At 57.0% G+C, this 27,355-nt stretch overlaps 1 protein-coding gene across 3 annotated transcripts in view; it reads left to right on the forward strand.

The window, feature by feature from the left end:
- The window catches only part of Rbfox1 (RNA binding fox-1 homolog 1), a 2,023,047-nt gene that overhangs the window by 120,785 nt on the left and 1,874,907 nt on the right, over positions 1-27,355 (forward strand). For 2 of the 3 annotated variants that reach the window (XM_078024586.1, XM_078024579.1), the window contains exon 1: positions 9,918-9,932. The exons of the other annotated variant lie outside the window; for it this stretch is intronic. The gene's annotated coding sequence lies outside the window, so the exon portion shown is untranslated. Of the gene's footprint in view, positions 1-9,917; positions 9,933-27,355 lie in introns of those variants that run through there. 3 annotated transcript variants of the gene reach the window in all.

The raw sequence follows: 27,355 nt of genomic DNA on the forward strand, positions 1-27,355 counted from the left end.
GTTAGGTGTATTATTTTGAGTAAATTAAATATCATGAGCTTTTTTTTTTTTTTTTTTACTTTTACATTTTGAATGCCAAAGCAATTCACTGTAGAAAAAGTCAAGAAAACGTAGGGGGGATAAAAGAAAAAAATGAAAAGATAACTAACGTAAGTCTTGTGCCACAGATCATTCTTTTAAAAAATTTATTCTAGTTATATGTGACAGCAGAGTGCATTTCAATCCATTATACACAAATGGAGCACAAAGTTTCGCTTCTCCGGTTGTACATGGTGCAGAGTTGCACCACGTGTGCACCATACATGTACCTAGGGTAAAGACCTTCAGCCCATTCCACCATCCATCCTGCCCTCCTGCCTCCTCCCCTTCCCTCCCTCTCCTTTGCCCAATCCGAGTGCCTCCATTCTCCACATGTCCCCCTCCCCCCATTTTGAATCACATCCACTTATCAGAACATTTGGCTTTTAATTTTTTGGGATTGGCTTAATTTGCTTAGCATGATATTCTCCGACTCTATCCATTTACCTGAAAATGCCATGATTTTACTCTCTTTTAATGCCGAGTGGTATTTCATGGTGTATATTTACCACAGTTTCTTTATCTGTTCATCTATTGAAGGATATCTAGGTTGGTTCCACAGTTTAGTTGTTGTGAATTGAGCTGTTATGAACATTGATGTGGCTGTGTCACTATATTATGCGGGTATAAACTGAGGAGTGGGATACCTGGGTCAAATGGTGGTTCCATTCCAAGTTTTCTAAGGAGTCTTCATACTGCTTTCCATAGTGGTTGCTCCAATTTGCAGTCCCACCAGCAATGTATGAGTGTGCCTTTAGAGCACTAATCTCCAGGATATATGAAGAACTCAAAAAACACCAAAAAACAAACAACCCACTCAATAAATGGGCTAAGGAACTGAACAGACACTTCTCCAGAAGAAGATGTATAATCGATCAACAAATATATGAAAAAATTTCAATTCCTCTAGTAATTAGAGTAGTCTTGATTTGCATTTGTCTAAGATTTCATCTCACTCCAGTCAGAATGGCAATTATCAAGAATACAAGCAATAATCAGTGTCGGTGAGGATGTGGGGAAAAGGTACACATACATTGCGGGTGGCACAAATCATTCTTTAAAAAACAACACCAATATCTTTAGACGACATGATCCTATCTACACCAGGACGCTCTGCCTTCGGGAGTCTGTTTCCCATGCCATTGGGATAGATAACTAACGTAAGTCTTGTGCCACAGATCTGTAACCTCTCAGGGCTGCAGGTGTGAGGGTGCCGTGCTTCATGGGGCCAGACCCCATGCTTGGCGTGCATGTGGAGGTTGGGGCGTTGATGCACATGGGATGAAGATGCGTGAGAGCCAGCCCACCTGACATCACACCTTGCACCTCGCAGTTGTTGAGTGGCTGGGGATGGGTGGATGGCTGGCAGGGCAGTGCTGCATGGTGAGAGGTGCTGTTCCGCGGCGGGACAGGAGACGGGAGAATGCGTCAGTTGTTGAGTGCTTATCATGGGCCATGTTTGCTTTGGGAACAGATTTGAAAGGTCAGGCAGTGGAAGTAGAAATGGCCTCACCTGAGGGAGAGGCACGGCCCCAGTGACATGGGGAGTGAGGGCACTGATGACAGCCGCGTCCTTGTGGTCCACATCATTTGCTCCACGCACCTGCTTAACGGTCCCTGGCACAAACCTGCACATCACCATGCTTCTCTCGCTGCATCCAGTCACTAGACCTTTCAATTCAGCATCCTCAGTATTTTCTTTCCTTTTGGAATCAGGGATTGAATCCAGGAGGGGTTAACCACTGAGCCACATCCCCAGCTCGTTTTTGGAGACAGGGTCTCACTAAGTGGCTTAGGGCTCGCTCCATTGCTGAGGCTGGCCTTGAACTTGTGATCCTCTGCCTCAGTCTCGAAGCTGCTGGGATTACAGGCATGTGCCAAGGTGCCCAGCTACAGCAGCCCTTCCAACGAGCAGCCCTGGGCACGTGGTTCCAAGGTTTCAACCTCACCACGTTTGGGCCATGTCCAGAGCCCTTCTCATGGCTCAGGGGGCCCAGCCTCATCTCTGGTAGCTCCCCACTCTTGTCCCCAGCTGTCCCAGCTCCTCTGCCCGCCCTGCCTGGGGGCCTTTGGGCTGCTGTGACGAATCACAGGTGGGTGGCTTCAATGACTGGCGACCGCTCCCAGGTCTGGAGCTGCAGTCTGAACTGAGGTGCTGGGGAGGGAGGCTGAGGGAGAGGGGGCCACCCCTTATCTCATCAGAACACCGTGCCATTCACTGGTGGCCTCGTGTCTACCCCCTCCCATGACTGAATACCATCCACTGGGGCCTGGAACTCGGCCTGTGAATTTGGGGGGGGGCACAGAGGGTGACCCATCACACCCTTTGGGTCAACTCCCCTCAAGGCCTGGATGCCTTCCTCCCTTTGCCTGCTTGGGCTTGGGCATTGCCCTCTCTGCCCTGCTCCCGCCCCTGGGCCCGGAGCCCACTAGTGCTCAGCGTGGCTCTGGCTTCCCTCCTAGGACTTACTGCAGCCCCAGTGGCCTGTGCTTCCCGCTGGGTCAAGCGCTCTGTGAGAGGAGGGCCCTCCGGGGTCCCCACAGGCCCAAGCCCAGGGCCAGCATGTACCATGCCTTGGTTATGAGTTCAAATCCACGAGAGCCATGACGTCCCCTTCCCCACTCCCAAGATGGCAGCTGTGACCCACTTGTACCACCCAGCCTGAATATTCACCCGGCTGCCTCCCACGGGACAGAACATTGCCTTCTGGGAAACACGGAACAGGAAAGCATTTTTGTGGATCATTGATAAATCTGTTATTTTTATTTGCATCGAATATTAAACTAAATACTGCATTAAGTGAGTTAAATATTAATAATTCATTAAATATATATCCCTTTTAAAATTTAAGTGTGAGATGCGCCTCCTTAGAGCTGGAGTGCGAAGGCTGTGGCGTGATCATGGCATGCACTAACCGTGCTGGTTACTTTCTGTGCCATCTGTGATTTACTAGCATCTGTAGAAGTCAGGGAGCATGTGAGAGGCTGGGGATGGGTGGGTGGCCTGCAGGGCAGTGCTGCATGGTGAGAGGTGCTGTCCTGCGGTGGGACAGGAGACGGGAGAGTGGGTCAGTTGTCGAGTGTCTATCATTTGCCACACGCTGTCCTGTGTGGTTACATGGACGGGTTCCTCTCCCTCTCGTTGGACACAAATGAAGACGGGATGGTGATTACTGTGTGTATAGGTGAACGGAGCCTCCGAGAGGCTGGGGGACGCGTGCAAGACACACAGCCCTGGCAGGATGCGTTCCCAGGCATGGCCCGCTGCTGTTGGAGGATCCAAAGGGATCCAAACAGATACACGGGTTTTAAGGAATTTTAAATATTGGCTGTCTCTGTTTCCAACAGAAGGGGAAGAGGATAGACTTTAGACCTGTTCCTCTGTCTGTCTGTGGAGCCGTCCACTCACCCACCCTCTGTGCTCCCTCCCTCTTCCTGGGATCCCTGATGGGCACAGGAATGGCCAAATCCTTGGGATATGACCCCTTTGCTAGTGCACCACATAGTCCAGTGGCTGGAGTCAGGACCCTCTGGCTCTGGGTAACCCAACCTCTCCCCAACCAGTGTGCTTCCCTCTCTGCCCTGCCCGTATCTCGGAAGAGACAGGACGGGGATGGTGCTCAGGGGGAGCTGTGGTCACCAGGCCCTGTGTCCTGACCTCCTGGTGGCTTTCTCAGAGTGTCCTTTGTTAATACCGTCTCCCGATGGCTGGGCCCCCACAAGCTGGGTGAGAGGGGTCTTGGAATCAGAATCGGTCCATGCAGCTCTGTGTCCCAGCTCTCTGACTCCGGGGCCCTGAGGACTTTGCTCGTGTTTTCACGGTCTGTGAGGAAGGACTGATAGTAAAGACCCTCCTCATGGCTTTGACGTGAGGGCCCAGCACTTCATCTCGCTCAAGGTGGAGGGCGTTCACCACCTCCCACTGCCCCGTACATCCCACTCGGCTCAGGTCTCCTTTGAGAAAGGCGAACACTGTAGAGAGAGGCGCACACGGAGGAGTTCACTGGGGTTTCCCAGAGGCCCAGGGCTCCGTAGGAATCTTCTGGACCCTGGGGAGCCTTTGGACTGTGCAGATAGCGGTGGGGAGTCAGCCCAGGAGCCTTCTTAGCCCCACGATGGGGTCTGCGAAGGGCGAGGAGTGCTCTCTCAGCAGGGCTTTGCAGCTCCTTCAGACATCAAAGGCCCAGCACCGCTTCCCTCTCTCTCCTGCCAAAGGGATCCGGGTCTTCCCTGAAGCAAGGAGGCTGCTCTGACCACGCAGGGGCTCACGTGTGGGAGAGCTCAAAGGAAAGGCAGAGATGCTTCTGGGCTCTGATCCCATCACAGGGCAGAGCACATCACCTGGCTCCCGCTGCAGGGCATGGCGGAGAAGCTGATGTAAATGTCATTGCTTGATCTCCAAACTCTATGTACTTGTCACCAGCGGCGGGGCTGGCGAAGGGATGTGCTCAGATGCTGGGGTTAAAATTCTGCTCACAGAACGGACGGATGTTCTCGTCTCTTTGGGCATAGGGATGGAGAGGCTGCTTGCAAGTCTGTCATTTCGCAGGGGCTGCTGCAGCCTAGGGCTCTGGTGTGCCTCCCAGGGCGCTGCAGGCCAGGCCCTCGGGGACTTAGTCTGGCGGTGGTCTGCTTTTCACAGGGTTACACCCGCAGAGCCCAGAGCCATCTGGAATACGGGCAGACTGGCCACCCTGAACTTCCGGAGTGCACTGGGTTGGTGACGCCAGGGTGCAGTTAGGGATGCCATAGTCCTGCACCCTGGTGATGGCCGCTGCCCGCCTCCCTCTCCTCTCCTCTGCTCCTTCCTGTCCCCTTTCCCTCAGGCACTCCAGCTCCCAGATGTGGAGAGCAGAGGTGAGGAGACCATGGACAGACAGTGAGAGCAGGTGCCTAATTATTGCGCTTGACATGCTGATAATTAGAGCCGGAGCCCAGCTCCTGCAGCCACCAGCTGTGCCTGGCAGTGGACATTTCATCTGTTCTCCTCTCTCCTTTCAAGCCTTTTGGGATATTTCCAGTGGAGGAAGAAGGGGTTGCGTTTCCCTTAATCCTTCCCTGTCCTGTATTTCTGCCTTCAAGTGGATCCAAGTCCAGGCTGGGTAATTATCTCAAAAATAGGCCCCACGGCCGCGGAGCTTCCTCTGTGGGGTGTGATGAAACTGCGCGGCCAGGAAGAGAGCCTGTTGGCAGGGTGGATAGATGGCCCGTGTCTGCTAATCTCACATTTCATCTCAGTTAAGCAGTCTCTGAGCTCATTAATTGTCTCTCTGCGAAGGGCCAGGCATTTATCTTGGAGAGCCATCTAGCTTCGCCCGGTTCTCGGAGCCCAAAGAGAAGGGGAGGGACATGCGGCATCCGTCTACCTCTTCACTGAGCAGGAAACGTGAGCCCAGACAGGGCAGGGGGCTCCTGATGGACTCGGCCTGACTGCCCGCCAGACAGAGTGTGCTGATTTCCGCCCCCAACAACCGTGCAGGGGAGGGCCCCCTCCCCAGGCTGCCAGCAGCACTGAAGCTCCTCATCTCTCCCTGACACAAGGGGACACAGTTATCACCCACGTCCTGTGAAGAAACCGAGGAAGCTCAGAGATGCCCCATGTGCCCAAGGTGCCTGAGTTTCAGGCAAACATGGCGCTCGATGATTCAGAGTAGACGGGAAGGATGAAGCAGAGCACCCGTTTCTCTGTATGCCGTGGGGTCTCTAAATCATCTAATTCCTCCGACGCATTTAAATTAGGTTTTGGATGTTGGTCGGTTGGGGGGCATTAGGTGAATGATGGGGTGACCAGGTGTGAGATTCTCCGCACACTGTGCGTGGGGGTTGGCTCCACCCCGGGGTCTCCACTGGTGGTTCCCTGGTGGGACATTTGGTCACATCTGGATGGGGTGTGTTCTTGGCACAGGGGTAAGGGCCAGGGATGCTAGTGATGTCCTCAGTGCATAGGATGGCCGTCTGTGATTAAGAACTACCTGGCCTGTTAGCTGATTGTGCTGAGGGTGAGGCGCCCACGTTATGCGAGTTTTCTGGAACAGGCGTCCCCGCTAACTTGGTGAGTTGATTAAAAGCCAACGTGCAGGTCAGTACCTAGAGCTTTAACACTTCCTAATGCTGATTGAGTGCCCCATGGGAGTGTGTGTCTGTGTGTACAGTGTGTTTGTGCATGTGTAGGAGGAAGGTGTGAAGGGTGCTCCTTGAACCCGTTCCATGGGTTGTCCTCCCGGGGAGGTTGGGGGGGCACTTAGCTGGCATTTGTGATTCGGGAGAGTGGTGGGGAGCAGGATCTTGGTGGTGGTGGTTGAAGTCCAGCTGACACCTTCCTGCCTGGGGTGACGGGTGCTCCAACACGGTTTTTCACATGGGACAGGTGGGCACGCTCTGGTGGGTCTGTGCAGGCGTGGAGAGGCTCCCCGTCTCCACGCCCCGGTCAGCTGGTGGTGACAGCTGAGCCCGGCAACACCATGGGTGACGTCTCGGCTCATCTGGGCTGCTGTGACGATGTGCGTCAGGCTGGGCTCCCTGTGCCTGCACTCACGGCTCTGGAGGCCGGGAAGCCTGGGTCGGGGTGTCTGAGGCTCGGCGTCTAGAGAGGGCTCACTGGGCCTCAAGATGGCGCCCACAGCCACGTGCTTGGGTGGTGGAAGAGATAAGCCAAGTCCCAGTGCTCTTTTTATAAGCTGGTGTTTGATGGTGGAATCTTCATGGCCTGGTCACCTTCTAGGACTGTTGCTTTGGGGATTAGGTTTCAATGTGGGGGTTTTGGGGGGAACACATACATTCAAACCATAGCATTGGAATAAACAGATCCAGGGGTTCGAGGTGACCACAAAGCTTGAAGAGCCACCTCCAGGCAACCACAGATGAAATACCACTGCCCCGAGACGGGCATTGGGACTGCGTTGTCCTCTGGTCCCTGCTGGTACGCACCGGGGTGGGGGGGGGCCTGGGAGCCCTGGAGGGGGCTGTTGTGGGAGTGACCAGGCCAGTGAGCATGGTGCCAGCAGAGGCCCAGCTGCCAGGGGTTGGGAGGCTCTGGTGACTCGGGGACAAGGGGGAGGAGGGGAGCAGAGGTGATGCCCAGGCTTCAGATTCGAGGGCTTTGAGGCCGACGGACGCTGTCTTGGTGCCAGGAGGTGAAGGAGCCATGGCTGGGAGGAGGGGCATTTGGCCAGGGTCATTTGGGGTTGGGGACCAGAGGAACACTCAGTAGAAGAGGCCAGGGGACAGTTGTTTGAGCCTGGAGCTCGGGAGAGCAGTTGGGCACAGAGGTGGTCACAGGAGGGCCCGAGGGGGAGCAGCCATGGAGGTCTGCAGAGGGTAGCAGAGGAGGCTCTGCAGGAGGCCGGGGAAGGAAGTCCACAGGGAGGGAGCGTCTAGGGAGCAGATGTCAGAGGGGGACGAGGCAGAGCCTAGGAATGGAGTGAAGCGCCGGGGCGGGGGCTGCAGTGGGGGCAGGGCCGTTGGGTGGGTGGGCAGCGCCGGCACTGAGCTGTGGGCGTGGGGCGAGGGCCCTCCACACCTACAGAACTGCTGCTGAACATGCTTTGGTGATTCTCTCATGACCACCTACTCCTGCCCCATGAGGACAAGGACCTGGTCCATGTGATTTCAATGTCCTTCTCCTGTGTGGGACAAAGACCTGGAGGGTGACAGGTGGCTGGTAGAGCAGAAGGCCTGGACGAGGGTGGACGCAGGAGAGGCTGGAGCAAAGGCTGTCCTGAGAGCCTGGGAGTCGGCCTGGACTGCCACTGCTCGTCTGCAGGCCAGGGCTCGGCCTTCTGTACCCACACTCTGTGGGCGCCTCCTTCCAGAGCCTGAGATCGGCCCCTGAGCTGGCACATGGATGGAGCATGAGAGGAGGCACCGTACCAGAGTGAGGAGCCCTCTCATGCACACCCTGCCAACAGGAGAGACGGGTCCTAGGCTTACCGGGGCTGCAGGTACCCACGCTGGCTGGGCAGCTTGAACAACAGGGTTGTCACTTGGTTCTGGAGGCTGGACACCAAGGTGTCCACGGGACTGGGTTCTTCTGAGGCTGCTCTCCTTCCTGTGAGGTTGGTCTTCTCCTTGCTGGGTCCTCTGGGGTCTTTCTTCTGGGCCCGAGCATCCCTGGTGGCTCTTGACGTGTCCAAATGTCCTCCTCTCAGGAGGACACGAGTCAGACTGGATGAGGGCCAATGGGTCTCTGCAGGCGTCTGTCCCTAACTCATGGGCAACAAGGCACTGTGAGGAGCACTCCATCTCTCCGTCCTAGAGGTGCTGGTGTGGGTGGGCGAGCTCTGGGCCCCTTGCTGGCCTGGCCTTCACTCAGAGCCGTTGGTGTTGGGGAGCGTCCTTGGCTGGGCACAGCCCCGGGAAAGGCCCACCAGCGCCCCGGGCCGGGTCTGAAGGCTGTGCCTGACCTTCATGAAGGGGATGATGGAGCCCCCTCAAGGCAGGAAGCCGTTCTGATCAGTCCAGATACAGGGTGGAAGTAGAAGCTGAAGTCGGGGGGCGGAGGAGAAAGAGGAGGTGACTTGTTTGGAGAGCAAAGTGCCGGGCCTGGACAGCGGGCTCACCCTTGCGGTTCACAAAGTGCTTCTGGGTGTAACAGGTCCCTTCTGCCCAGCCAGAGCCCCTGCTGTGGGGGGAGCAGAGCAGAGGTGTGCCCGGGCCCTCCGCCCACGGAGCTGCACCTGCAAGGATGGAGCTGGGTCGGCTCGGCTGGGCTGCTTGTCCAGGCCCCTGTGCTCAGGACTGGGCACTCTGACACTCAGAGGCCTGACATATGAGTGTCCCCCTGAGCCAGGGCTAACCGAGGTGACGAGGGTCTCCCTGGAGGCCCCATGGATGACACCTGGAAGTCCTTGCTTGGGAGCCGGGCGTTTTAGGAGGGAGCAGAATCTTCCCAGGCTTCCGTGTCCGTCAGCTTTTTGTTACTGTGACCACAATGCCAGGTCCAGTCCTTGGCTGGCCACGTCCCTAGCTCTAGCCCCCAGTGGTGAGGCAGAGCATGGTGGTGGCAGGGCATGACAGAGGACAATAGCTCAAGATGTGGCAACCGTGGAAATGGGGAGAGGGAGCTCCGCTCACCAAGGACAAAGTAGAAACCCCAAAGCCATGTCCCCAGTGACCTACCTGTCACCTACACCCTGCCTGCCTACAGTTGCCACCCGTTCATCCACACTGCTGGGTCAGTCCCCTGCTAGGTCACAGCTCTCAGGACCCAGGCATTCACCTCTGAACATTCTTGCATTCAGTTCTGGGGGGCCCCTCACAGCTAAGCCATAGTCTTCCCAAACTCCTTCAGCAAACACCCAAATTCCGCACGTCAGTCTTGAGACTGAAGCGCTTTGGTCCCCACCAGCCTCCCTGACCTCACCTTTCTCTTCACCACTGGTCGCCCCTGCTGCTCTGGCCTTCCCGCTGGTCCGCGTCCACTGGGGCCTGCCCCAGGGCCTTTGTTTCTGCCATCCTTCCGTGTGTCCGGCTCCTTTCTGTCATTTCCCACTCAATGCCCCCTGACCTGCCTTGGACTCATCACTAGCTGACTCAAGCTTCATTTCTTGGTCCTTCCTCGCGGTCTTATCTGTGTCACCACCCGCCTGTCCCTTCTGCCCCCTGTTAGGGATTGGTCATCTTGTTTGTGGTTCACGTGCAGAGCCTGGCACTCAGCCTGGCACTCAGCCTGGCACTCAAGACACTCGGTAGATCTTTCTGGAAGGAATGAATAGAACATTCCTTTCCAAGGAATGTCGTTATCATGTCTAAGAGAAAAATCCAAGCAGCCATTTCAACGAGAAACTCACCGTTTCCTGTCTCTGTCTTTGACGCAGGACCTGCTGTCCCTGCCGCTCAGCCCGGCCGACTGGCGGGTAAGTACTCTTTCTGTCCTGACTTAGGCTATCACGCCTGTTGGAGGTGAAGGAGGTGGAAGGCCCTTGAGCTTCCTCTCTTGACAACTCAGCCATGTGGAGGATGTGACCTGAGGAGGGGTGTGTGTCACCAGGGGTGACAGCCATAGTCTTCTCAGCCCCTGTCCCATGTTGCAGGGGCTCCTGGGCATAACTGGCACACACTTGCCTCAGGACGTGGGACTCCAGTTCCCATGCCCACGGCAGACACCTGTAGCCCACCTCAGCACTGTCCACCCCTGGGGCAGGAGGGTCGGCACTAATGGTCAGGGAGGCTCCTAGGTGAAACGTTTGAGTCTGCACTGCATGAGCTCTGGAGGGGAGTCAGTCCTGCTGAGGCTGCTGGTGTTGGGCAGCCATTGAGATCTGTGCTCGTGGCTGTCGAAATGGGAGCCGTGTGCTGGCCTGTCTTACTGCCCAGCTTCGAAGGCGAGGGCAAAGCCCCCATGTCCCTGCACCAGGCCATACTCTCTTACCAGGAGGTTCCCGAGCTTGGCCATGGACAAATACAGTTGAAACAAACTCATCTGCACCTCGGGGCAATGCATTTGTTTTTTATTGATCCAAGCTCCCCGTTATTATTGTTGCTTAATGAGGAGCTAATGTAATTCCTAAAGAAGCCAGGCGGCCCTCAGATAGACCAAGCAAGATTTTATTTCCCCGGTGATGCTGTGTCTTCCCTTCAGTTAAAGCCAGGAAGGAAAATTAATACAAATGTAAGACATTTCCCCCCTAAGATGAGTGTCAAGGAGGTGGCTTTTTATTACACTTGTAAATTTCCTGCATAACGGGACCAGAGGGGGCAGCTGGCTGGCCCCCGCGTGCCGTGCAGGGGGTGGCAGTGACACAGAGGCTTCGAGTCCATAGGCAGGCTGACGCTGTGGCCACGGTGCTTGGGATGGTGATGAGGCGTGCTCCTGCCCCTGCCCAGGTCCCTCCTGTCTGTGCCAGTCAAGTTCAGAGGAATTTGAGTGGCTATCTTTAAAAGCACTCTCATTGAGGTGAATTTCACGGGCCATAACATCAATATTGAAACATGAACAACTTAGTGGCGTTTAGTACGATCACAGTGTCATGCCACCGCCTCCTCTGTCTCTTCCCAAGGATTTCTGTGGCTTGGAAGTCGAGTCCCACCTCCGTCAAGCATGGGCACCCCTCCCCCCAGGCCCCCGGCAACCCCCAGTTTCCATTCTGTCGCTGTGGGTTCACCTGGTCAGGTATTCATAAAGTGGAATCCTGCAGCAGGTGACCTTTTCAGCCCAGCTGGCAGCTCCTCAGCAGCTTAAACAGAGGTGGCCATGTGGCCCAGTGGTCCCACTCCTGGGGGTGCTCCAGAGGAACAGAAAAGAAAGACTTAAACAGGCCCAGGGACACACACATGCACACAGCACTGTTCACAGCAGCCGGGGTGGGGACAGCTCAGCCATCCACGGTGCACCAACAAACAGTTGAGAAGTGTGGTCCGTCGGCACAGTGGGGCTATCCCCCGTGACAGAATGCAGTACCACCGTGTGCTGTGGCCTGGGTGAACCTTGGAACGTCACACTGGTGCCTGTTTGACCCGAGTCCCCTCTGTGCTGATGTCCCTTCTTCACCAGGGCCTCAGCTGGAAGCTGTGAGGTCCAGGGCTGGACTGTTCTCAGTGCAGAGACTCTACCTCTTCACTGGGCTTCCTGCCCGGCCACTGGGTGCAGTCCGAGCCTCCTGGGCTGGAAACTGAGAGCAAACGTCTATACCATCACTGGGCCCTGGCGGTGTCTGCTGAGCCGTGGTCGGCCAAAGCCAGGCTGCTTTCTGCCGAGCGGGGGCCAGGGGCTGAGGAGCCCCAAGGCTTCCCCAGGAGGCAGGTCCTGGAGCGGGCCCAGTTCTGCCCATCTGTTGCTGCCACTGGTTCAGGGGAGCGTGGAGCGATGGCCGAGCAGTGGTTCTTCCAGGTGTGTGGGGAGCCCAGCCTGGTGGCCTGTCTCTGTGAGCACCGTGCTCGTGCCCAGGACCCCTGGTAGGTGGGGAAGCTGCCCCCATGGCCCTTTTCGTCGTCCTCCTCTCCCTCCCTCCCTCCTGCCTACGTAAAGTGCGCGTGGCATGAACTTGGTCACTTGAAAGCAAACCAACGGTCCCATGGTATTTAGTGCATTCACAGTGCTGTGCGGCAGGGCTCTACCTAGGTCCTAAACATTGTCGTCGTCCCCAGAGGATCCTATACCCAGTATGTTGTCTCTCCCCCCGCCGCCTCCCCCTGCCGCCTCCCCCTGCCTCCTCCCCCAGTGGCCTTGCCTCTCCTGGTCGGGCCATGCACCCGGAGACATGCAGCGCGTAGTCCATGTCTCTCCGCTCCCTGACCTGGTTCTCGAGGCTCGCCCAGGTGCCCAGTTGAATCAGTTCTCTGGCTGTGGCTTCCGCTTCCCTTTGTGGCTGGGTGCTGGACAGCCACCCAGGTCCTTGGGCTCCTTCTGCCTTCTGCCCGCTGTGGGCAGGGCCCCGGGAGCCTTAGGTCCATGCACTTGTTTCAGGCCTGGCTTTGCTTCTCCCAGGGTCCACCTAGGGGTGGAGTTGCCCAGCCACAGGGGGAATCTGTGTCTAACGCTCTGAGGAGCTTACCTTGGTGTAACCAGGGGAAGCCGAGACCCTGCCGTGCACCTCCAAGGTCCCCGGAGTGAGGGGCAGAGCAGGGGAGGGAAGCGGAAGCCTGGCCGCCGTCCTGCATACAGGGGATCAGGCCGGGCACGCTCTCTCCCGGGCACTATGCTGTGCATGGTGGCTGGGAGGGCAGGAAGAGGCAGAAGGACATCTGAAGGGCCAGGCATGTCCCTTCCTGTGGGCTCCACAGTGGGTTTCCAGCCCCTCTTTTGCCCTCTTTCCCACAGTGGCCCTTACCTCTGGGCTTTGGAAAGGTGGTGGGACTGCCGTGCCACTTGACTGACTTTGTTCTGTTTGACCCCTCATTCTGTCTCAGGCCTGGCAAAATCTCATCCAGGAACTGTCACCACACCCCAATCCCCACAGCCAATCCTATTCCTGGCCTCCCTTTTCCACCATGGGGTCGAGGCCCAGAGAGGGGAGGTAATGCTTCCAGCTACTCAGCTTGTGAGCATCAGAGCTGGGATTCGAACCTGGGTCTGCTCACCTCTGGAGCCTGGATTCCTCCCGTGGTGTCTGGGAGCCTCCCAGGGCTCCCCACCTCGGCGTCTTGCACACCAACGCTGTAGTGGACATCTTAAAACCTCCTACATTTCTGGCCTTCCTGGCTGTCCACAGGGCTCTGAGCATCTTGGGAGGCCAAGAAGCCCATGGTGGGGATTCTGGGCCAGGAGGCTGTGTTCCGTGGCTCTCTGTCCTTAGGGGCTCAGGAACTAGCGTCTGGTGAAGGAGACCTGCAGTCTGTGGCCGGGTGATGGCTGCTGTTCCCACCTGAGGTGCCTCTCGGTATTTAGGTAGCAGGTGAGCCTCAACCTGGCTCCACCTTCCCCACAGGGGGTGTCCCAGGAAACTGGGCAGGCAGGCTCCACGTCCCTAGCCTCGCTGCCTGCTCAGGCCCCTGGGGATGAGAAGCTTCTCAGATGAGAGAGAGAAGAGGGTGATAGCGGTGGCAGGGGCAGCTAGGTCCCCAGAGTTCCCTGGCTCCCGGGCCCTGCAGCAGCTCAGAGCTCCCAGGGGATGCGAAGGCGGCCACGGAGTCTTTCACCTGCTCCGAGCGTGAGTTTCAAGGGCGGTAAGTCTCTGACCTTTTAAAATGGCTGAACCTCCTCGGCTGGAGCACGTTTCTCCAGCTTAGCCCGAAGCGGGGGCTGAAGCCCTAGAGTATGTGCCAGACGGAGGGGGGATTTATGACCCTCCACGGGGTCTGTCTGGGGAACTTGCCATGCCCGCGGCCCCACTCAGCGTGTTTTGGGTAGAAAAAAATGTGTTTTTGGCTGAAGTGTGAGTCTCTGCCCCACCCCAGAAGGATGACAGCCGCTGCTGTTTGCAGCTGGCGCTGGGTTTATGCTCTGACCACCTTGCCCGTGTCTGCCCGCTCCCCAGGTCAGGAAGGTTGTCACTAAACCCCTTTGCGGGAAGGCAGCCTCAAGCTCCGAGAGGCAGTAACCTTCCCAGGGCTCCCAGATTTCCAGAGGAGGGGTAAGGACTGAAATCCGGGGTGAAGGAGACGGAGCACTTGCTCTTCCTCACGCCACCTTGGGCACCAGGAGAGATGGGGCGTGTGAGCTGGCGCCTCCTTCCCAGCGTCCAGGCCCCCGAGGGTTTCCGAGAATGATGTCTGCTCTGTGTGCCCAGGGCTGGCCTCCTCTTGTCAGGGGCCTGGACAGTCCTAGCACCTTCTTGGTCTCTGATGGGGGCCTGGCTTCCCCGCCACAGCTGCCCAGCAGAAGGGCTGCTCCCTCCTGCCCAGGGTCAGCTCTAATTACCAGAGTCATCAGCGCAGGACTTACCACCTGATCCTGGGCAGAAGCCGCACGCTGCCCAGGCAGGGGCCTCTGGCCTAGGAGAGCGTGGGTCTTCCCAAGGACCCCGGGGTGGCGTTGGGCCCCGGCAGAGCCACCTGGAGCATCCTGACCGCAGTAGTACCCAGGCAGGTCCTGCCGCTCCCTGGAGGCTGCCCTCTGCTCCAAGAACAGTGCTTGGCTCTCAGCCCCTGGCCGCTCCTCTGGGCGCCTCTCCTGCCCACACCCTGTCTGTCCCGGGGCCCTGTTTTCCCTTGTTCTCGGCACTTGGCACGCTGAACGATGGTCTTGTCACCATGCTCATTCACGTGAGGCCCTCCCACCAAAACCTGAGCCTCCCAAGAGCTGTTCCCTCGGCCAGCTCCCGGGTGTGTCTCGGGCACCTAGTATCCCTCAAAAGAAACATGAGGGCCATGCGCTACTCGGGAGGCTGAGGCTGAGGCAGGAGGATCGTGAGTTCAAAGCCAGCCTCAGCAAAAGTGAGGCCCAAGCAACTCAGTGAGAACCTGTCTCTAAACAAAATACACAATAGGGCTGGGGACGTGACTCAGTGGTTGAGTGCCTGAGTTTAATTCCTGTTACCCCCCCACCCCCCCAAAAAAAGAGACACGAGGCTGTTCTGACACCTGGGTGCTCCTGTTTCCCTCCTGTGGCTCCTCATCACACACCCACTTCAGTTACTTTGTCTGTTTATCTTTTTGTTTTGCACGACGGTGCCCATGAGCTTCCGAGTTCTGCACCCTATCTTTGCTGTTGTGCGCTGACTCCTCAGCATATTGATAAGGAGCAGATTCTCAACACACCCAGCAAGGATAGACGAGCAGGGGTGGGTGGGTGGGCGGATGAGCCTTGTTGGACAGCTCACGGCCTTGTTCCAAAGCAAGCGAGGCCTTGTCTGGCAGGGCTCTGTCGGGGGCTACCCAGCGCCACCCATTCTCCAGCAAGAGCACCGCGGGCCCAGGCATTTCTTAGCACTAGGAGTCTGTGGCCGCGAGCTGACCCCTTAGGGCTTGATTTCCATTCTCAGGACACTGTGGGCTGAGAACGGGGCCTGCCCAGGACCTATGGAGGGGACTTCATTAAAGTTAAACGTTGGTGTCACCATGTGACTATGGAGAATGCCCCGTGTGCTTGTGTTCTCGTAGATCTTACTGATTTTATAGTCCGGGAGCTTGGGCTCCTTGATTTAATGAGGGAGGTCGGTTAGGGTCTCCCAGAGTCCCTCTGGTCCTCTTGATTTCTCTGGGGGGCTTGTCAGAGTTCGTGCTCAGTATTTTGGGGACTGCATCATGTGACAAGCGTGGGTCAGGACTTGACCCTGGAGTTGCGTAAAGGGACCGTCTTTTGCCGCCCCACCGCTTCCTTCCTGGCTTCTCTGAGGTCAGCACCAGTCCTTCTCTGGGGTCTGGACACATCTTGTTGCTATTTTCATTTCCTTTCAGCACAGGTGTCCTTTGGAAGCAGCCTGTGGGAGGCTTGTGTCTGCCCACGGTTCTGGGATTCAGTCTTTCGACGGAGGAGTTTCGCACAGGGACATCAGACACGATGCGTGTGTTTGGTCTTCTGTCCTTTAAAAGTGACTCCGTGCTAACAGCTTCTCGGGCTGCTTCTGTGGTTTCTCTGTGCTCCTTGCTGCAGGGTTGGTTTGATCTGCCTCTGCCTTACCTGGGGATTTGGAGGTGAGGCATCATGCTATTAATTCTGCATGGGCTGGACTGTCCAGGTTGGAGGAGGACGTGAGCTCACCTGCACCTGGCAGCTTTTCCACCTCCTTTCCTCCTCTCCCAGGTGTGGTCAGTTCAGCTGGGAACTCCAGAGCCCACCTAACATCAAGCAGTGGTGATCCTGACAGTCATGGTGATGGGTGGCACTTGTGGGAGGCTTCATATGTGCCCGGTGCCCTGCTCAGCACCAGGAATTTCTCGACCCAGCACCCACCCAGCCATCCTTGGCCTCCACTCTTTGTGTGGTAAAACTGAGTCTCGGAGACTCCACGAGTTGCCGAGGCCTCTCACTTGGGAAGAGCTGTACGTGGCTCCAGCTCCCAACTGTGGCTGTCCCTGTTCCTTGTCAGCACTGTAGAGCAGCTGTGACACGTGAATTCCCACTTGGTCACCCACCCGGTCACCCACCTCGCCTCCCCGGCTCGGCTCTGTTGCACAGAGCTCTCCTTTTGGCTCTTGACTCTGGACCTCTAGTCCAGCCCCACTCAAACTCTAATGCATGGGGAGGCTCCTGGGGACTCCTGTTGAAATGCAGAATCAGGCCACGAGTGTGTGAAGCAGCTTGATTAGCCATTCTGCAGTATATATATACCTGCTCCAGAACCTTGTCTCGTATGCCATAAATGCATACAAAGTTTACTTTACATTTTAAAAAATAGAATCTGATTTGGTGAATCTGGGCAGAGGCCGAGAGTCTCCATTCCTGGGCTCTGTGCTGGGCCAGCACCCCTTGCTGGGTGGGGCTCTGGATTGCTCCGGTGCCCAGGTTCTGATGGTCCTCTAGCTCCTTGCTCTCCAGCGCAGAGTTCTGGGAGTGCGGTCCAAGGACAGCTTCCTGGGTCCAAAGCCAGCCCTGCCACTCAGATAGGACGGCCCCCTCCTCCTGGGGACTGTGGGACTTGAGCCGAGTGGGGTAGGAGAGGTTTGCAGAGCTGTGGTGCCCGGTTTGGGGTGAGGAGCAGCCTCAGCTGGGTATTACCACCGGTTGCGTTGAAGCCCTTGCAGGGACTGTTGTGCCCTCTGCTTGCCCTGGCCACCTACCCCAGCCTGCGGGTTTGTTCAGACCACCTTAGCCCCTGCGCCCCACGGTGGCCTCCACAGGTTCTTCCCCCAGCGGACTGCAGCCTGCCTCTTCCCAGCAGCCCCCAGCTCTCCCATCCCGGCCTCCTCTCAGCTTCCTTCCCACATGGCCCCAGCAGGACTTACTGGGTTGTCCATGGCTGACCTTCTGGTTCATCGCCTTGGGAAACACTGGTGGATGGTGGATTTGGAATAGAGAGCGGCTGCTGGTCCAGGGACTCTCTCCCCAGGGGACTGCACATGCTCAGCTGCAAAGGAGGACCAACAGGGTGATGGGGTTCAGGGCTGTTGGGTGAGGTAGGGCAGAACAATGGAAGATCCTGCTTTTCCAGAGAATTCTAGGGAATGCCCAGAGCTGGTTAATGGGATTGTGGGATGTGACATCTTCCTCTTTCCCTTCAGCCTGTAAACTGTTCTCAAAATGTCAGTATTTTGTGGGGTTGGCTATTTGGGGGAAAGCAACCAGGTGCTAGTTGTGGCCGTGGGGTGGACATGGCCTCTGGTGGGTGTGGCCTTGAAATGGGTGAGACAAAGGTCTGGGCGACCCAGTGGCTGGGACTCAGATGTGTTTTAATCTCCCAGGTGATTGCAAAGTACAGCCCGCCTGGGGATCACTGACGTGAAGCCGTGTGGGGTGTTCATGTAGTAAGCCCCAGAAGAGTCTGATTTTTGTTTTTCAAGATCATGGTTGTGACGCTGTGGTCATGCAGGTTTGGGAAACAAAGCTGATCTGGTTGGTCGCTGCAAGACTCATCAGCACCTTGAACACGGTCACGAGGTTCTCCACCTCCCAGACACTAGCGCTATGTGGGCAGCGTGCGCAGTTGTCCAGACGCCCTTGATCACAGAACCTACCGAGGAGTGTCTCTCAGCTCTTGGTGGCTGTTTTTGTTTTAACCCTTTTTGGCAGATTTGAAGGGTTCTGCTCAACAGCCAGCTGCGTTGGTGGATGAGGAGGATTCTGACATGGTCATCTCCCTGCCAAGCCAACTCCCAGAGAGCCAGGAGGGGGAGGCTGTGCCCCTCTGGGGGACGGGCTGTCTCTTCTGATTTGGGAGCCGGTCTTCCTCCGTCCAAGTATTAAAGCAATTGCACTGGCTTTTCTCTCCGTCCACGCGAAGCTGCCAAGCGATGGCACAGCCGAGGGGGTCAGTCTGATTTTCTTCAGGTTGTTATGGATCCATAGTCCCTGCTCACCCTAACTGCGAGCTCCCCACCAGGAAGCTGGATGCGTGTGGTTCCGACACTCCCCTCCTCTGGTGGATTCGGGAGTCAGGATGGGTTTCTCCCTCTGTGGGTGCTGCCCAGCATTCTGGTCATAGAAGTGGCTCCCTTGAGATATGAGCCTGCAAGTCCAGGTGCTGTGTCACAGGACAGAAGGCCTGGTCCACGCGTCTGTCCTTCCCTGGGCTTGGCACGAGGCAGGAAGGGCTAGAAACAAAGCAGAGCTTGCCAGTCCCCCTGTGTGTCTTGCCACCCAGCGGCCCCTCTGGTAGACCGTGGTGTGCTTTTGTTTTTGGGGGCTCAGGAGGAAGGAGCTAGGAATCCACAGGCCCTAGAGCTGCCTGTCTGTCTCCCCCACTTTCCTTGGAGGAGCAGGTGACAGAACAGGCAGCCAAACATTCCCTGATTCCACAGCCAAATGTCACCTCCTCCCTGGGGGCTCAGCTTGGCGGAGTAAACTTCAGAGCCTTGGCATTTCTCACCCCCACTTAGGTTAGCCTGGCAAAGGGGCTTTGATTTCCCAAAGCCTGACGATACTCGCACGGTCCCATGCAAGCTGCTGGAGGGTCAGAGTGGGGCGCAGAGGCGCAGGAAGCCTGCTGCAGGAGGGGGGCGCCCTGTGCGTCTTCCAGTGATGGGTAATAAACGTGCAGTTGTTTAGTTTGGAGGCAGAGGTGCAGCAGTATCGATTGTCTGGAACGTCTAAAGCTCTAGAAGTGAGAGCCTCTTGCATGAAGAAGGGTGTCTGCAGCAGATTGTCCCACATTGAATTAAACAGATATGCATGAGACACTTGCATTGGCCTGGTGGATGTGGGACGAGACAGGCTGATCCACTAAGGTGCCATCTCAGATGTCCACAGGTAGAGGATGGAGGGTCTGGCAGCACATGCTTGTCCCCCAGCCTGGTTCTGCTCTTACCCTGCCGCGTGCTCCTGGAGGCTTCTCCATGCAGACTGTGGATGGTGACAGAGCCGGCAGTCCCTGTGGCCAGTCCTAGAACCCCGCATCATTCTCAAGGTTCCCCTGCTCCCTGCTGGCCCCTTTATGAATGGTCCTTTTACTCAGTTCTCCTAATGCCCACGTGCTCTCGTTCCCCACTGGGGCGCTGGCAAACAGAGTGGGCAAGCCACGGCTCAGCCCAGCATCTGAAAGTGGAGCCACCATTTAAAAGCTCCCTCTTCAGGATGCCCCTCTGCCTGTCCCCTGGGCTGCAGCCCCTGCCGACTCCCTGTCCCATTTGGTGCTGTCTCCGATTGGCTTGTTGGCCTCCTTGTTGCTCATTTCCCCCAGGGTGGGAACTCTCTGAGCACAGAGAAGTCCGGTGACTTGCCTGAGGCCACACAGCTAGGAGGAGATGGAGATGCCACTTGAAGAGCGTCTCTCGGATTGCAGAGGTCTCTCTCTCCCAGCCACGTACAGGCCACGCTGTAGGAGGGGCACGATCTCCCTCGAGTCCTTCCTCTGCTCTCTGCTCATGCTGGACAGAGAAGCTGTGGGTTCCCTAAATATTCCCTGGGGTCTAAGTGGCCTTTTCTCTCCCTCCAGACATTAAGCTCAGATGAGGCGGTGGATGGGGGCTTCACATCCAGGGCCCTTCCTGCCCCACCCCCCAGCCCAGCCAAGAGCTTGGCCTCCCCCTTGTCCACAGGCCCCTTCTGGGCCAGGAGGTGGGCCCTCTACAGACAGGAGCTCCCTGGGATTCAGAGTGGCTTGTGACCTGGTTTCCCTCCAACAGGGGACCATCCGAGAGAGCCCACTGGACCCCACAGCATCCCTAATGACGTTGGGGGAGCATTTGACACAGGCCAGAGCCCCAGGGACAGGTGTTCCCATCCACAAAGTTCTCCAGGAGGAGGAGAGACACCTTGTCCCTCTACCTGTTGTGTCTAGACTCAAAGGAACCGAGTTTTCCCAGAGTCTCATTTTCTCCAAAACAATTGTCAGAAGAAAACTAACAAGTGTCCCGTGATCCCACTGTCAGAATAACCCAGGTGCACTTGTTGGATGATTCAAGTGAGAGAGAAGGTGCAGGCTGCCCTGGTCCCTGGGTCCCTTTGTCCCCACCTGGCCCACTTCCCAGGAGGCCCTGAATTCCCTCTTGAACATGCCCCAGATGAGGTCAGTGTTACTCTGAGTGTCCACAGACATGAGAGGCCAGCACTGTGTGGTCACCTCAGCTCTTCCTGTGAGCACGAGAGGTCTTGTCTCCTGGGGGCATGGGTGTCGTCACAGGGGTGCACCATGATGATGCTCTTGGGACCGTTGTTCTGTGAGGCGCACAGTGTGTATCTGGTTTCCTGTTGTGGGGGATGCACAGCGTGTGCCCTGGTCAGAAGTCCCAGCGCTGTAAACGTGGATGGACGTGGCTGGTTGCTGTCTGCAGGGTTGCAGCAGCACCCGGGGTGGGGACACACTGAGTTCATCCTGGAAGCCCTGGGATCCAGGAGGGGCTCTCGTGTGCTGCTGTCCATGTGGCCTCCTGGTGGAGCTGACCTCTCTTTCCCTGGCCAGCTCTGCTCATGGGGGTCGCTCAGGGGGCACCTAGTCTCCAGCTGGGCCCTCTCCCCAGCACAGTGCCTGGCTTTTGCGGTCAACACCAGATGGTTGGCCTGACCCCATTGGTGGCCAAGGAGACACCACTCAGCTCTCAAGGGTGTGACCCTTGCCCTTTGGTGACGGCGTTTTTCTTCTCAATGTTGTTGTTTCCCGAGTTCTGGAAAAGGAGGCTGCGTATTCCTTGCTTAGCCTGAAACCTCTTGGCCAGCCATTGTGTTGGTCAGCTCAGGGTGCTGTCACCAAATGCCACAGGCTGGGCAGCTCGAGGGGCAGACCTTTACTTCCACATGATTCTGGGGTCGAGGTCCAGGACAGGGTGCCACAGGGCGGTTTCTGCTGGCTCCCACCCCCACCCGCACGGAGCCACCATCCTCTCCCTGCGTCCTCCCGCGGCATGATCCTGCATCCCCATCTGTCCTCATCAGGAGGTCATTCGGGTTAGTCCAGGGGCCTCACGTCTGCCTCGTTTACCTTAATTACCTTTTTAAGGACCCCCATCTCCAAATGCAGGTCATTTTCAAGGGACGGGGCGGGGGGGGGTAGGAATTCAGCATGTGATCTTGGGGGACATCATCCAGTCTGAGCTGTCGTTTCCCCGCAGTGATGATGGGGACAGGTCCCAGCCAGGTCCCCCGGCAGTGCCTCTCACGGTGGTGAGTCCCACGGCATCACACAGACTGTCACTTTGTACCACCGTGCTAACTTCCTCCGCCTGCCAGAGACTGGGTTTGGGAAACCCTGGGTGCAGGGAGCCCCAGGAGTTGGGCCAAGGCAGTGGGGCTGGTTTCCCAGGTGCCCCTCATCCACGGCCGAGGGGGCCTGACGCACAGCAGGCTGCCCTCGGAGGCCAGGCCTTCGCCTCCCAGCCACAGATGAAGCCTGCGGCCACCTTCTTCCTGCCTCTCGCAGCCCAGCCAGGGGCCACCTGGTGCAGAACAAAGCGTTGGGGCCGGGAAGGCAGATGGAGCAGGCATAGGGTCAAATGTCATTTGCCACCGTGATTGAGTGGACTGCTTTCTTCAAGTGCTGTGTGCACAGGTTTTGAGGCCACATCAGGCTCATTAAGAGAGTGTCGTGATCACACAAGGTGCTTGCCGAGGGCCCAGGGCAGAGTGGGGTGAGGGTGTCCCACATCATGCCGCCGTGTGCACTGGGCTGGCAGGAGCTGGGCTCAGGTACCTTCTGTGTCCCTTTACACTGTGACCCTCGGGTTTTATCATCCCCTTGGGCCTCATTTTCTCCAGCTGTGAAGGGGAGGCCGCCATGGTTCCCGTGCCACCCAGTGGGCGGAATTCAAGGAGGCTCCTGGGTGGAACTTCCTGCCACCTGGTTGGCCCTCTCCCCGATTCCCAATAATTCACCCTAGTTTTGAGAATTCTTTTCTCTTTCCCCAAGCACTTCCTCTGAGAACCGCTGTGTTATGGATCCTTTAGAGTCATAACCCTTAAACTCTGTAAAAACCCTGCACTTCTGACTGGGTCCCCCAAGGAAGTCCCAGGGATGGGGACGTGACTTCAGGGTGGGCAGAGTGACGGGTGCTGGCCCTGGAGTTCCATCGAGGGCCACTCTACGTCCTGGTGCTACCTGTGACAGAGATGGAGTCTGGAGAGAGGGACACGGGGCTCCTTGGAGCTGCTCCTCCCCAGCTCTCCTCCAGCTCAGGTGTCACATTTTCTGAGTGACAGGAGAGGCCCCTGGGGCCTGGGAGAGCCTGTTCCCGAGCACCCGGGCAGACAGGGAGGCTGAGGAGAGGGCTGGAGCAGATGGCAGCAGGTGCGTGGAGTGCCCAGCTGCTGGTTCCTGACAGCTCTTCCTAACTCGGGAAAACGATGCTCAGCCCGAGGAGCGCCTGGGACCTTCTTCCCCAGCCCCTGCTTTCTCTGTGGGAATGTGGATCTGCTTCTGGGTCCGCTTGGATCATTTCCCCGAGACGGAGAAGACGGGCCAAGGCCTGTGACCTTCCCACTTCTGTGTGTGCTTTGTAAAACCCATTTTTTTTTCTCTTAAAGAATTCTCAAGGATTTTAGGAAAAAAATCCTAGACTCCTTTATTGGGCCTACAAGACCCAGTGAAGTCAGAACCCTTCCACCAGCTGACCTCGTGTCCACCCTGCCCCCTTGTCCTCCACACTCACCTTCGTGGGTGTTCAGGTCCGTAGGCCACTCGGGGCCACTGTGGGAGCTTGCTCTTCTTTCCAGGAGGCTTCTGCCCAGCCTCTCCCTGTCCCTTCAGGCCCAGCTCCAGGGTCACTCTCTCAGTGACCTTCCTAGAGTTCCCTGGACTGTGGCCAGCCCCTGTAGACACCTCCCTGATCACCCACCCCCTGCCCAGTGTCTGGCTGTCCCTCTGGATGGGGGACCTGGAGGCAGGGAGAAGGGCCACCTTGGTCTACTGTTTCCTGAGTTCCTTGCACAAGGCCTGGGGAGGGAGGCCCGGGGAGGGAGGCCCGGGGAGGGGACGCCTGGTTACTTGTCAGGGGGGGAATGATGAGGAGGTGGGGAGCCCAAGAGGTGTGACAGTCCTAGGTCTTCCAGCAGGGGTGGCTCTGGCCCACCCAGGGCTATCACATGAGCCCGAGGGTGAGGTGCACTTGCTCCCTGGCTCTCTCCCAGGAACGTGCATCTGAAGTGGCTGGTCTTGGTCTCTGTTCCAGAGACTGCAGTGGGTGGCTTCAAGGTCTGTTTCCATCCCTGGGATGTGCTGGACACCTGACGGACGGGGTCCGAGGAGCTAGGTGGGCTCCAAGATGCTGGAGCGTGTGTCTGTCTTGGGTGGGAACTTTGCCACACCTCCCCTTGCCCTGGGTGTTCTGTGCCTCCGGGTTCATCATCTCCTCCAGATGCAACGGTGGTGACGATGGGGGTGGCAGGGATGGCGATGGTGACGACAGTGACGGTGGTGTGGGGATAGTGATATGATGATGGTGCTGGGGTGGGGTAAGAGTGACGATAAGGAAAGATCGTGGTGATTCGAGGATGATGGTGGTGGGGTGAAGATGACTGTAGTAGAGATGCTGATAAAGATGGTGATGATGACAATGATGGTGATGATGGTGATGGTGATAAAGATCATGGTGGTGGTGGTGGTGGTGATGATGATGGTGATGAGACAATAACTTAAACCTTTATGTTGACGGGTACGTCAGTGGCTTGGGTAGCTGAGGCAGGAAGTTCATAAGTTCAAGATCAGCCTCAGCAACTTAGCAAGGGTTGAGGCAACTCAAACCCGTCTCTATGTGAAAGATAAAAAGGGGCTGGGATGTGGTTCAGTGGTTAAGTACCCCTGGGTTCAGTCCCCGGTACAGTCACGTCAGTGTGAGCACTCCACACACATCTAGTCCTCACAAGGGCATCTTCCAGTCGATTCCATTCCTGGAATCATTCACATTTTCATAAATGGGGTGCTGGGGCACAAAGGGGAACCTAACTTGGCCACTGATGCGCGGCTGATAAGCGGCAGAGTCGGGCCCAACGTCGAGCTCTGCCTGACCCTGAAGCTCCGTGGGCAGGACCAGGAGAAGGCTGTTGCTGTGCATGGCCCTTGTCTGAGAAATGGGGATGTTGGAGCCTATGTTCGGAGCCGTCATGCCAAGGAGTAGCGCTTCCTGTCTCTGAGAGCGTCGTTCCTGCTCTGTAGTTACTACTCCAGAGTCAGAGTCACCCGGGGAAGGGCAGCCAACACCCCAACACAGCTGTCTGCCAGGCACTCGGGGTAGTGACCTTCCCGCGCCATCACAGCAATCCCAAAATGGGGCATTTCCCATGAGACAGGTGGCTCCCCAGGGTCAGGCTGCGTTCCCAGCTACTGAGGGCTAACGAGGTTCCAGGGCTGGGATGTGGCACTCAGCTCGGGCTTCTGAGAGGTCTCCCTCCCTCCACCAGAGCCAGGCGTCCCAGGCACCTGGCAGCCTCTTGGCACCGTCAGTGCTGAGTGCTAGGCTGAGTCAGCCCAGAGCATCTGGAAGGGGTCAGACCCGGGCCAGGCCTGGTTTCCTCCTGCTGTCCACTTCTGTGCTCTCAGCAGGCTGACCTTGGCCACAGCCCCTGGGTGGGAGGCCTGTGGACTGTAGGACTGGCCTGGACATCCTCAGCTGCGTATGAGGTGGAGCTTGAGGGACCTAGGGCTCGGGGAAGGGTGACTTCCATTCCCGCCACCCTCTGTGGCCTCACGGTGCTGCACGGAGGTGGGAGGGTGGGCCTGCCCTGTGCAGGTGGGAGGAGCTCGACTCCTGAAGGCCTCCAGAGGCCGACTCTGCTGGACAGATGAGCTTACTTCTTTAAGTCCTCCCCTGACCCTGTGAGAGGGGCGGTGTCACCCCCCTCTGCAGAGCAGGAAACAGAGGTGGGGGGCTCAAGGTCACCCACTACCAATGCTAGAGCCAGGACTTGAACCCGGGTTACTCAGACGCAGCTCCAGTGCCCCCTCCCTGTGTGCTGGGCTCTGGGGGCCAGAGAGGAGGAAGGCCCCTGGACATTGCTGTCAGCAGCTTTTCTGGAAGAATTGTTCCAGGATGCTGAGAGCTTTTGAGAACAAAATCTCCAGCACACGGTGGTGCAGAACCCAGGGCTGAGCGGGTGAGTGTGGCTGGGCCCTGCCCTGGCTCCTGGGCATCCTGCCTGTGAGCCCAGCGTGTCCTCTGCTCTGCAGTCTGCCCTGACACTTCAGGGAGGCCTGGCAGGCGGATTCCCTGAACCAGAGCAGCAGCGAGGGAGAGCGGGGTTCATGAGGCCGCTGCGCCCCCTGCAGGCCCACGGTGGAGGTGCAGCAGTGTCTGCACTATGAGTTTTTTGCTTTCAGTAAACTTTCTTTTCCTTTTAAATTTAAGCACAGTGAACATTCATAAAGGCAACCAACCCCACGAGGACAGCTAAATGGTTAACACAGAGTGGACTCACCTGGGACACCAGAATCCAGATAAAAAAATGGAAAAGACATCTCTCAGAGTCTGGGGGGCTCTAGTTCTGGAACCTTCCTGGATACCAAGGTCTACAGATGCTCAAGTTGCTTCTATATAATGGTGTAGAGTCTGCATGTAACCTCTGCAACCCACCTGCATATCTTACATCATCTCTGGGTTACTTAAAGTGCCTAATGCAATACAGATGCTCTGGGGTGAGTTGTTACACTATATCGTTGAGGGAATAATAACAAGAAAAAAGTCTGCAATTAAAAAATATTTTCCATCCGTGGTTTGTTGGATCCATGGTTGCAGGACTGGGGGATAGGCACCTGTGGCTGCAGAGGGCTGACAGTGTCCCCAGCACTGCAGAGACACCACCTCCCCAGCACCCACACTTCTACGCACTATTTGGCAGGTTAATGTTGCCCATTCTGAAATTCCTGCCCCTGGAATCACTGTGGACGTGCCTTCCTTTCTGTCTGGCTCCTTTTGCTCACCAGAAATGCTTTCACATGCTCACCAGATGACATGTGCCAGGGTGCTTACAGCAGCACGATTTGCAAGAGCCTTAAACCCCACCGACTGGAGGATGGGCAGGTAGCTGTGGGACATTCGTGCAGTGGGATTCTCACAGCAGTGAAGCAGGTTAACAGCTGCTCCGTGCACTGAGCCGATGATCCCTCACTGAGTTGTGCTCAGTGTTCACGTGCCCTTTAGATGTGTCCTGGGAGCTGCCCTAGCAGCCATGAGCAAGTTGCACCTAGAGATGGATGCTCCAGAAGGTTCTCAGACGGCCACCGAGGACCAGCTGGAGCCAGTGGTGGAGCCCGGGCCATAAGGATGAGTGAGGCTTGTTGATGAACATCTTTTAACTCCAGTGCACTCAGGCCCAGCTGCAATTAGAACCACCCAGGGAGCCTTTAAAACCCAAACAGCCCATGACAAAGACAGAAATACAGTGCGGTCCTAACCTCAGAGAGGCTTAGAAAACACCAGTGTCCAGGCCCGAGCCCAGCCCTGCTGCACCAGTGCCTCTGGCCTGGGGTGTTCGGCAAAGCTTCCCTGGTCCTGACGTTCAGCCAGGACCGAGAACTGCGACTCGTCCCCAGACCTGCAGCATCTGCATCCCCTGGGGGCCTGATGGAGTGCAGATGCTCAGGCGGGAGCCTGGGAATCTGCTTCCGCCAGCCTCCCTGGGACGTGGACGTTCCACGTGAGAGAACCTGGACAGCTCCTGTCTCTCTGCAGATATCAGGCATCAGTCATCGATTGGCCATCCGTAATCTTGTTTTCCAGCTGTAACTGAAACGTTTCTGCCCACTTATTTTATAAATGTTCCCTTAGCAGTTCCTGGGCTGCGTGGGCGCTCAGCTAGGTGTGACCTCATGTGGTTTGTAGTCTACTGAGGGAAGAAGGACTGACGCACGAAGACCCTTACAAACTGAGACGAGCGACGGCA

Source organism: Ictidomys tridecemlineatus, chromosome 10 (assembly GCF_052094955.1).
Source record: "Ictidomys tridecemlineatus isolate mIctTri1 chromosome 10, mIctTri1.hap1, whole genome shotgun sequence".
Lineage (NCBI taxonomy): Eukaryota > Metazoa > Chordata > Mammalia > Rodentia > Sciuridae > Ictidomys > Ictidomys tridecemlineatus.